The 9,278-nt window shown below is 42.9% G+C and overlaps 2 pseudogenes; one reads left to right on the top strand and one right to left on the bottom strand.

Moving 5' to 3' along the window:
• Window positions 1-355: 355 nt before the first annotated feature.
• LOC100409149 (YTH domain-containing family protein 1-like) lies at window positions 356-2,526 on the bottom strand (annotated as a pseudogene).
• Window positions 2,527-8,126: 5,600 nt separating this feature from the next.
• Window positions 8,127-8,766, top strand: LOC100409511 (non-histone chromosomal protein HMG-14-like; annotated as a pseudogene).
• The last annotated feature ends 512 nt before the right edge of the window (window positions 8,767-9,278 follow it).

The following is a 9,278-nucleotide window of genomic DNA, read 5'->3' as shown; positions in this document are numbered from 1 at the left end:
ATGCAACTATCTTGCATGTTCTGCACATGTACCCCAAAACCTAAAATGCAATTAAAAAATATATATATATATATGAAAGCTTTAGTAAGAGAAAAAATTAAGGATACTTATATTTCACATTAGATTGGTCTGATTTATAAGTTGACAAAAATACTCCTTTATTAGTGACTTCTACAGGATTAGAATACATAGAAAACTACAAATAAATGCAGATCTATCTGGGCAAAAGTAAACAACAAGAAAGGCAAAGATGTAACATTCAACCCTGCGTGGGACGACAGGCTGGAGCTGACCAAGCACACGTGTTCTAAACTGTTTCAAAAAATGTCAGAACATGTAAGAAACTTGTTTCTCCTTACTGTTTGTTTCAATTCTGACATTCCTTGAGCACTGCCTCCTCCTGCCACTTCTGGTAGTGAGCAAAGTCGTGGAAGATGGAGGTTGTGTGCTTGCAGGAACTGATAATTTTCAGCACTTGTTTTTCTTTTTCTTTCTCTCTCTCTCTCCCTCCCTCCCTCCCTCCCTCCCTCCCTCCCTCCCTCCCTCTCTCTCTCTCTCTCTCTCTCTCTCTTTTGAGACAGAGTTTCGCTCTTGTTACCCAGGCTGGAGTGCAATGGCGCAATCTTGGCTCACCGCAACCTCCGCCTCCTGGGTTCAGGCAATTCTTCTGACTCAGCCTCCTGAGTAGCTGGGATTACAGGAACGCGCCACCATGCCCAGCTAATTTTTTGTATTTTTAGTAGAGACGGGGTTTCACCATGTTGACCAGGATGGTCTCGATCTCTTGACCTCGTGATCCACCTGCCTTTGCCTCCCAAAAGTCTGGGATTGCAGGCGTGAGCCACCATGCCCGGCCTGTTTTGCTTTTTCTAAGGGCACCACCTGGGTGTCCCCGGAGTTTGTGATGGTTTGTTGTTGTTATTCTCCAGTTTGATGTGCCAGAGCTGGTTATTGGGCACATCATTAACTTAAATCCACTTGATATCAAACTTCCCCTTCTATTGTCCTGAGACCAGACCCCATCACTGGTGCCATAGTCCACTGGGGACTTTATCTCAGCCACCCCACAAAAATGCCCACTCCCGTTGACGCTGAAGAGCAGGTAGACAGGCCCCTTGCTGTTCATGCAGTGGAAGGCACTGTCCAGGCGTTTGTTGCCATGCTCCATGCTACATCACATGGAGTACTTAATGGAGCAGTGGATATCATCCTCAGAGTAGCTCTTGATGATGAACACATGCCTGCTTCTCAGATTCCAGTCAAACTCTTTAGGGTTATAGCTGTGAGCAGCTTTCAGTTTTTCAAGGATAGGATTCAACGCTGGGGGCAGAATTAGGCTGGACATTTCCAGGACAGTTGCTGTCACTGTCAGCCCCTACACTCTTTCCAAGTGCCAAGTTTCTGTTGCATAGGGCAACCCAGCGGGTCTGGGGTAACTGCTGAGGGCTCTGATACTGAGGTTGTGCCAAAGGTGGGGGCTGTGCTGGGAGAGGCTGAGCCACCTGCTAGGGCTGTGGGGCAGCCTCTGAGGAGGGTGCCCGTTGGGGGACTGGGGCCTTCCACACAGGCCCCTTGTTATCCCAGGTGTCAGTGTCCATGTTATGCTTTATAGGTGGTGGGGGGTAGCGCACCCCCAATGACAGGCCCACTCTTTGTTTCATTTTAGGCTGTGGTTTTGCAGGCTTGCTGGCAATGGCAGCCCATGAGGTTGGCTTTGAAACTGGCATGTTCACATTTGTCCCTTCATGCCAGAAAGGACACCAGTGAGTGCCACGCTGCTGATGACAGAGCCCACCATCTTGACAGCAGAGGAGTTGATGTCCCCGATCTTCAGGCCAACCATGCCCTGCTCCAGGCTATTCATCCCGGGGCCTTGCTGAGGGTGTCACTGTGATATCCTGGCTGCCCATCCACCACCATGCCACCCAGGGTGCTTAGGGGTAGGTATAGCTGCTCCCATACACAGAGCTCTGGGCCTGCTGACCTTGAGACCCACTTGTCCTCCATGCTGAGAAGGCAGGGTTTTCAGGGTAAAAATTAAACCTGTGCTAATAGATGTTGTTCCCCAGGCCCCGGGCTGCCCAAAAACAGCATTGTGCATAAAACAATGGAATTCATTGCTGAGCTGTCTGTAGATGGTGAGGTATGGGATCGGAGGGTCCCCTGCAGTGGACCATGGAGCCTCACTGAGGGAGGAAGGAAATCCAGTGGAAGGCAGGTAATAGCCAGACAGGTAGGGGTCGCTCATTGAGGGTAATTGTTACTTCGATTTGACTGTCTGGTAAGGTAGGGCTGAAAGTCACTGTCATGAACTGTATCCTTCTGATGTAAAGAACCATTTTGTACTCAAGTTTTAACTCCCTGAAGCTGGCAGAAGAGAGAACGTTTCTGGTTCCAGACACAGCTTCCTAGACCGTTCCTTCCCCATCCTCCTCCACTCCAGCACGCACCGGCCATCCAGGGACTCTGCTCACGATTATTATCTCGTCCTTTTGTTCTCTGGGCATCCACACTGGCGGCCAACATGCTTCATGAACAGCTCGATGCCAGGCTGGGACACCCGCAGGCTCGGGCCTCCCTGAGAGGCCGGGTCTGTCACACTCACTTGCACAGCGGTGGGCCCCACCGCCAACTCCCCGGGAAGCGGCCAAGTTTATATTCTCTAGCTTGTAAGACTTCACAGGAGAGAAATTATCTATTTTTTTCTTTGAATCTGTCCTCCCTCCTCTTTTAAAATCATATTTCCATATTTTTGAAAGGTTTTTGTTAGCATGGGTACAAGTAATATTTGTTTCTTTCCATTGGATTTCCTTAGAATGTAGTGACTTCTTTCAATTTTCATGCTTTTTGCTGTATTTGAGGATTTTTTTCCAATTATAACTTTATTTATAATATTTACTCCAGTTGTTTGTATGTATATCAGCAATTTCTGTATATTTGTTGAGGATAGCCCTCCTCTGTTCTCTAGCCTCTATAACTGTAGACCTTTTATTTTCACTTTTGTTCCATTTCTTTGTTCTTTTACTCTGGATTCAGAAACAGTTTTTGAAATGTGTCCTTCTTAACAATTTATTCCGTTTACTCTCCATGCGGATTCACTTGAGCAGTTTCAGTTTTCCCCTGCAATTCTTTATTCTATTAACCATTCCCATTTACATCTTATCTTGTTGACTTTTCATTCCTGGCCCTTTCCTTCTTAGTCTATCTGTACCAGTTCCAAAATGCTTATAAAGAAATGGCACATTTGCTATTTTACAAAGTTATAATTTTTTAAATGATGGTGTGATGTTTTGTCATTTTTACGATTATTGTATTAGGAAGTTGGGAGACTGGTGTGTGCTTGACAGAGACATTTTAAACTGAAAAGCCTGGGATGGTTAATATGTTGACTGATAGAAGCGATATTCTAAATGATACCAATCGGGTGGAACAAAGTGCTATGCAAGATGGATAAATGAAATCTGACAAGCTACTCAGAAATAATCATCTACTTAAGTATAGGACAGGGAATATGTATTTCTAGGCTACATATTCCACTTCCTGCTCAGCACATTCTCCATGCTTCCTGAGCAGTGTCACCAACCCTGAAGGCTTCAATTACCAGCAAATGCTGAAGGTGTGACATCTGGGGCCATGGTCAAGGCCAGCTACATAGACTCAACTTGTTCAACACTGAGCTCATTAGCGTGACCCTATACTATTCTACCTACAATATTCATTAGTGGAAGAGCACCGCCATGCCCCTGGCCTCTCATTCACCCTTAACCCCAGTCTGTCCTTGTTTCCCACAGGACATCATTTGCCACCTAGAGATGTAGAATGCCTCAGCAATACGCCTCAAAGTTTCCTCTTTGTTTCACTTTTGAAACAGGTGTTCACACATCTAGATAGCTTCCTTCCTGCTTTGGAGTGTGTTCAAATCTATCCAATTCTAGGTCATGTGTGGTGTCCCATGCCTGTAATCCCAGCACTTTGGAAGACTGGGGCATGTGGGTCACTCAAGGCCAAGAGTCCAAGTCTGCAGTGAGCTATGATTGTGCCACTGCACTCCAGCCATGTCTCTTTAAAAAAAAATTTGCCCAATAGCTTCTGAGCATTTTTTGAAAAACTACTTAAATCAAGTTATTTCCCAGCAGCCTCTCTTCTCCCCAAGACAAAGTGTGTTGTGATCTCCTGTGAGAAGTCCAGGTTGCTGCAGTAGGCACCAAAGGGACTGACATGACAGCCTTGCCTGGCTTTACCGCTTCCCCTTTCCCAGTCCTCCTCACTCATCTAATGTTTCAATGACAAGTTGTGTCCTTTCTGGGCTTTGCCTTTGTTGTTTTATGTTTCTATTTCAGAATGCTTTACTCAATTCATCTTCCTGGAAAACTTGAATTTTCCATTAAATAATCTATGCTCCCTCCTCTGTGAATCTGTTTTGACCTACTAGATTGAACAATCTCGTTTTCCTAGGACTTCCCAGCACTTTTCTCATAAGGACATTCACGACCAACTCCCTCGTTTGAAATCATATGCTGTATTTTCCACACTTTTAAACAGTCATTTCAGCCTTGGTGAATGAGTTATTTTCAGGCTAGTCTCTCTCCCCCCAAACACACATTCAGTTCCTCAGTTTGTTTGCTTGCTTTTTTGAAATTTCACATTTCCTCCAAGTCTGGTGAAAGCCTGCTATTTCTTTAATTGTTCTTGGACTCACCCCACTTCATTTGTGTTCTCTTTAAAATCCTTGTCTTGGCTGGGCACAGTGGCTCACACTTGTAATCCTGGAACTTTAGGAGGCTGAGGTGGGTGGATCACGAGGTCAGGAGTTTGAGACCAGCCTGACCAACATGGTGAAACACCATCTCTACAAAAAATACAAAAATTTGCTGGGTGTGGTGGTGCATGCCCGTAATCTCAGCTACTTCGGAGGCTGAGGCAGAAGAATCACTTAAACCCAGGAGGCAGAGGTTGTAGTGAGCTGAGATTATGTCATTGCACTCCAGCCTGGGCCAGCAGAGTGAGGCTCTGTCTCAGAAAAAAAAAAAAAAAGAAAAAGAAAGAAAGAAAATCCCTTGTCTCATGCTGTCTGTTTCTGCCATGTTGTACTTTATTGCCTTTTATATTGTCAGATAATTATTTTACAAATATTTTTCAACTTTTTTTGTATTTAAGAGTCTTACTCTGTCACTCAGGCTAGCATGCAGTGATGCCGTCATAACTCACTGCAGCCTCAATCTCCTGGATTCCAGCAACCCTCCTGTCTCGGCCTCCCAAAGTGCTGGGATGACAGGCATAATCCACCATTCCTAGCCCTGGTTACATTTTTTTTTTGCAAATATTTTTATTCTTATCATACAAATTCAAATAAAAAAATAACAATCACCAATTACCAACATTTTTCTCTCTCCCCAAGTAATTAATATTTTCAATTTGGAGAAAACTATCTTAGGTGTCTGGCTCTACCTATTTATGGATGGATAAAGAGAGGTAATCTAGATAATAAAATAGGGTCATCATGTAAACCTATTCTTAATAAAGTTATTACATTTATTTTTACTTGACTTTGAGGAACAATGAATAGAAGTAAAATTGTTTCAGGAACCTGAAGTTTGAATATATATTTCTTTATAACAAGAAAATTAGTTTCTAAATTATTCTTTAGTTATAAAGTTAAATATGAAAATCTTAAGAAGTTGCTATACTTTCAACTAACTGCTTCAAGTATTTTAATCTCCTCTGTGGAAGATAAGATTATCAGACACATATACAAATAGCCTCCTGTTGCCCTTAGTGCTACTTCCCATTTTTTTGTTTGGTGTTATATTTACATGGTAAAAATTATGAATTTATATTTCTTCTTTACATCATTATCCAGAGTTGCTAAATATTAAGTTCTATATGTGAATGGATTCAGTGCTTGCTCAATACCTGTATTTTAATCATAGTTCACATCTTGTTAGCTATCTTTGTATGTTTTGTATAAAACACTTAAACATGAAAAAAATTAAAACTAATATAACAAGGCATGATGGCTCATGCCTGCAATCCCAGCACTTTGGGAGGCCAAGGTAGGCAGATCACCTGAGGTCAGGAGTTCATGACCAGCCTGGCCAACATGGTGAAACACCAACTCTACTAAAAATACAAAAATTAGCTGGATGTGGTATGTGGTAGTGCATGCCTGTATTCCCAGCTACTTGGGAGGTTGAGGCAGGAGATTTGCTTGAACTCAGAAGGCAGAGATTGCAGTGAGCAGAGATACTGCCAATGCACTCCAGCCTGGGAGAGTGAGACTCCATCTCAAAAAAAACCTGGAACCAACCCAAATGTCCATCGATGATAGACTGGACTGGGAAAATGTGGCACATATACACCATGGAATATTATGCAGCAATCAAAAATGATGAGTTTGTAGGGACATGGCTTAATCTGGTGAACATGATTCTCAGCAAACTGACACAAGAACAGAAAATGATATACCGCATGTTCTCACTCATAGGTGGGTGATGAACAGTGAGAACACATGGACACAAGGAGGGGAGCACTACACACTGGGGTCTATTGGGGGGAATAGGGGAGGGACAGCGGGGAGGGGAGTTGGGGAGAGAGAGCATGGGGAGAAATGCCAGATGTGGGTGAAGGGGAGGAAGGCAGCAAATCACACTGCCATGTGTGTACCTATGCAACTATCTTGCATGTTCTGCACATGTACCCCCAAACCTAAAATGCAATATATATAACAAACACTTACACTCTGCCCCTATGTGTAATAAATGTTAATCAATTTGCTTCAGATTATGTTTTCCGAAATAAAATCTTGTAGATAGTATTAAATACACATTAGAACTTATATCCAGTTTTTTTTCTAGTCTACCTAGTCATTTATTGACATGACTTCAGTTTTTCTCTCTGTATAAATTTTACCATATATAATATGCATCTGTAAATAAAATATAGGATTACTTTAAATATTTTATCTCTTAATTTCTTAACATCTTTGATATTTTAGATCTTAAATATGTTTAAAATATGTATCTTTTAATATCTTCAAATGTGTATAAGTAGTATTGAACTGTATGTAATTTACAAATAGTAGGAAATCATCTATGCAATGCCTTTTAAAATCAATATTTGGTACATATAGGGCTAGTCCATTTATTTAGATACCATATAGTAAAGTTTATTTTAGCTATACAAGCATATCATGTTTATCCACCACTGGCATTTGGATTGTTTCAATATTTTTCCAGTGTGCCAATATTGACAGTGCTGCAGTGTGCATTCCTATACATGTCCTGTGAACAACACATGGATGTGTTTCTTGCAGTGCAACCCTTGAGACAGAATCACTGGCTCATCAGTATAGGCCTCTTTAATTTTATTAGATGTTGCCACATTGCTCTTTAATGTGGTTTTGCAAATTTACATTGCCAGTAGCTGGTAATGTAATGAGAGTACACATTGTTTATCAACGCAGTAAATATTTGATGATTACACATCTTTCAGTTTTGAAAATCTGATGAGTATCACATGCTGTTTTATAACTATATTAATTTGCAGGTTCCTGATTATGACTGAGGCTATGCATTTTTTAATAAATTTATTTTCATTTGGGCTTCTTCTGCACATTTTCTATTCATATGTATTTCGCTTTTGGTAAATTGTAATATTTGTTTTAATCTTATCAATCTTATACATCTGTTACATGTGTACAATCATTTTTTTCCAGTCTGTGACTCACATATTATTTTCTTTATAACATCTTTATTATGAAAAGATTTTAATATTAATATAGCCAACTTGATAAATTATTCTCTTTAGCATTTGTTCTATTTGTATGTTCTTTAAAAATATCATTCTTGGACGGCCCGCCTCACCTATTCCCAGCACGGGGTGACTTCTGCTGCCAATGGGCGGAAGTGGGGGGCGGCTCGCTGGTGGGGAGGAGGAGCCCACAGCCTGGGACGCTGGAGGAGGAGGAGGCGGGCTCCCAATCCGGTTCCATCCGGCTCTCCCACCACCCCTGCTGTGGTTCTCGGGTGGCGGGAGGAGTGGCAGCGGCCAGGCAGCCCAGCTTCGCAAAGGATTTCGGCGCCAAAAGGCGCCCGCAGGCACCCGACACGTGCCTCCCGGCAGCCAGGATGCCCAAAAGGAAGGTCAGCTCCGCCGAAGGGGTCTCCAAGGAAGAGCCCAAGAGGAGATCCGTGCCGTTGTCCGCGAAACCTGCAAAAGTGGAAGTGACCCAGCAGTTTGGGAGGCCAAGGCGGGTGGATCACGAGGTCAAGAGATCGAGACCATCCTGGTCAACATGGTGAAACCCCGTCTCTACTAAAAATACAAAAAATTAGCTGGGCATGGTGGCGCGTGCCTGTAATCCCAGCTACTCGGGAGGCTGAGGCAGGAGAATTGCCTGAACCCAGGAGGTGGAGGTTGCGGTGAGCCGAGATCATGCCATTGCACTCCAGCCTGGGTAACAAGAGCGAAACTCCATCTCAAAAAAAAAAAAAAAAAAAAAAAAAAAGTAGAAGCAAAGCCGAAAAAGGCAGCAGTGAAGGATAAGTCTTCAGACGAAAAAGTGCAAACATAAGGGAAAAGGGGAGCAAAGGGAAAACAGGCTGAAGTGGCTAATCAAGGAACTAAAGATTTACCTGCAGAAAACCAGGAAACGAATACTGAGGAGAGTCCAGCCTCTGATGAAGCAGGAGAGAAAGAAGCCAAGTCTGATTAATACCATATACCATGTCTTATCAGTGGTCCATGTCTCCCTTCTTGTACAATCCAGAGGAATATTGTTATGAACTATTTTGTAAATGCAAGTTTTTTAGTAGTTCTAGAAATATTTTTTTTGAGACAGAGTTTCACTCTTGTTACCCAGGCTGGAGTGCAATGGCGCGATCTCGGCTCACCACAACCTCCGCCTCCTGGGTTCAGGCAATTCTCCTGCCTCAGCCTCCCGAGTAGCTGGGATTACAGGCACTCGCCACCATCCCCAGCTAATTTTTTGTATTTTTAGTAGAGACGGGGTTTCACCATGTTGACCAGGATGGTCTCGATCTCTTGACCTCGTGATCCAACCGCCTCGGCCTCCCAAAATTCTGGGATTACAGGCGTGAGTCACCACGCCCGGCTGTGTTCTAGAAACATTTTTAAGAAGGAGGAAATCCCACCTCATCCCATTTTCAAAGTATAAATGCTTTTTTTTTAAAGAGGTGAAATCATTTTCTGGTTGTTTATGTTTTGGTACAACCAGAAAATAGTGTGGGATATTGAATTATGGGAGGCTTTGACTGTCT

This window comes from Callithrix jacchus, chromosome 12 (assembly GCF_049354715.1).
Source record: "Callithrix jacchus isolate 240 chromosome 12, calJac240_pri, whole genome shotgun sequence".
In the NCBI taxonomy this organism is placed as follows: Eukaryota; Metazoa; Chordata; class Mammalia; order Primates; family Cebidae; genus Callithrix; species Callithrix jacchus.
The sequence above is the reverse complement of the archived record's forward strand: the minus strand, read 5'-3'. Positions and strand labels throughout refer to the sequence as shown.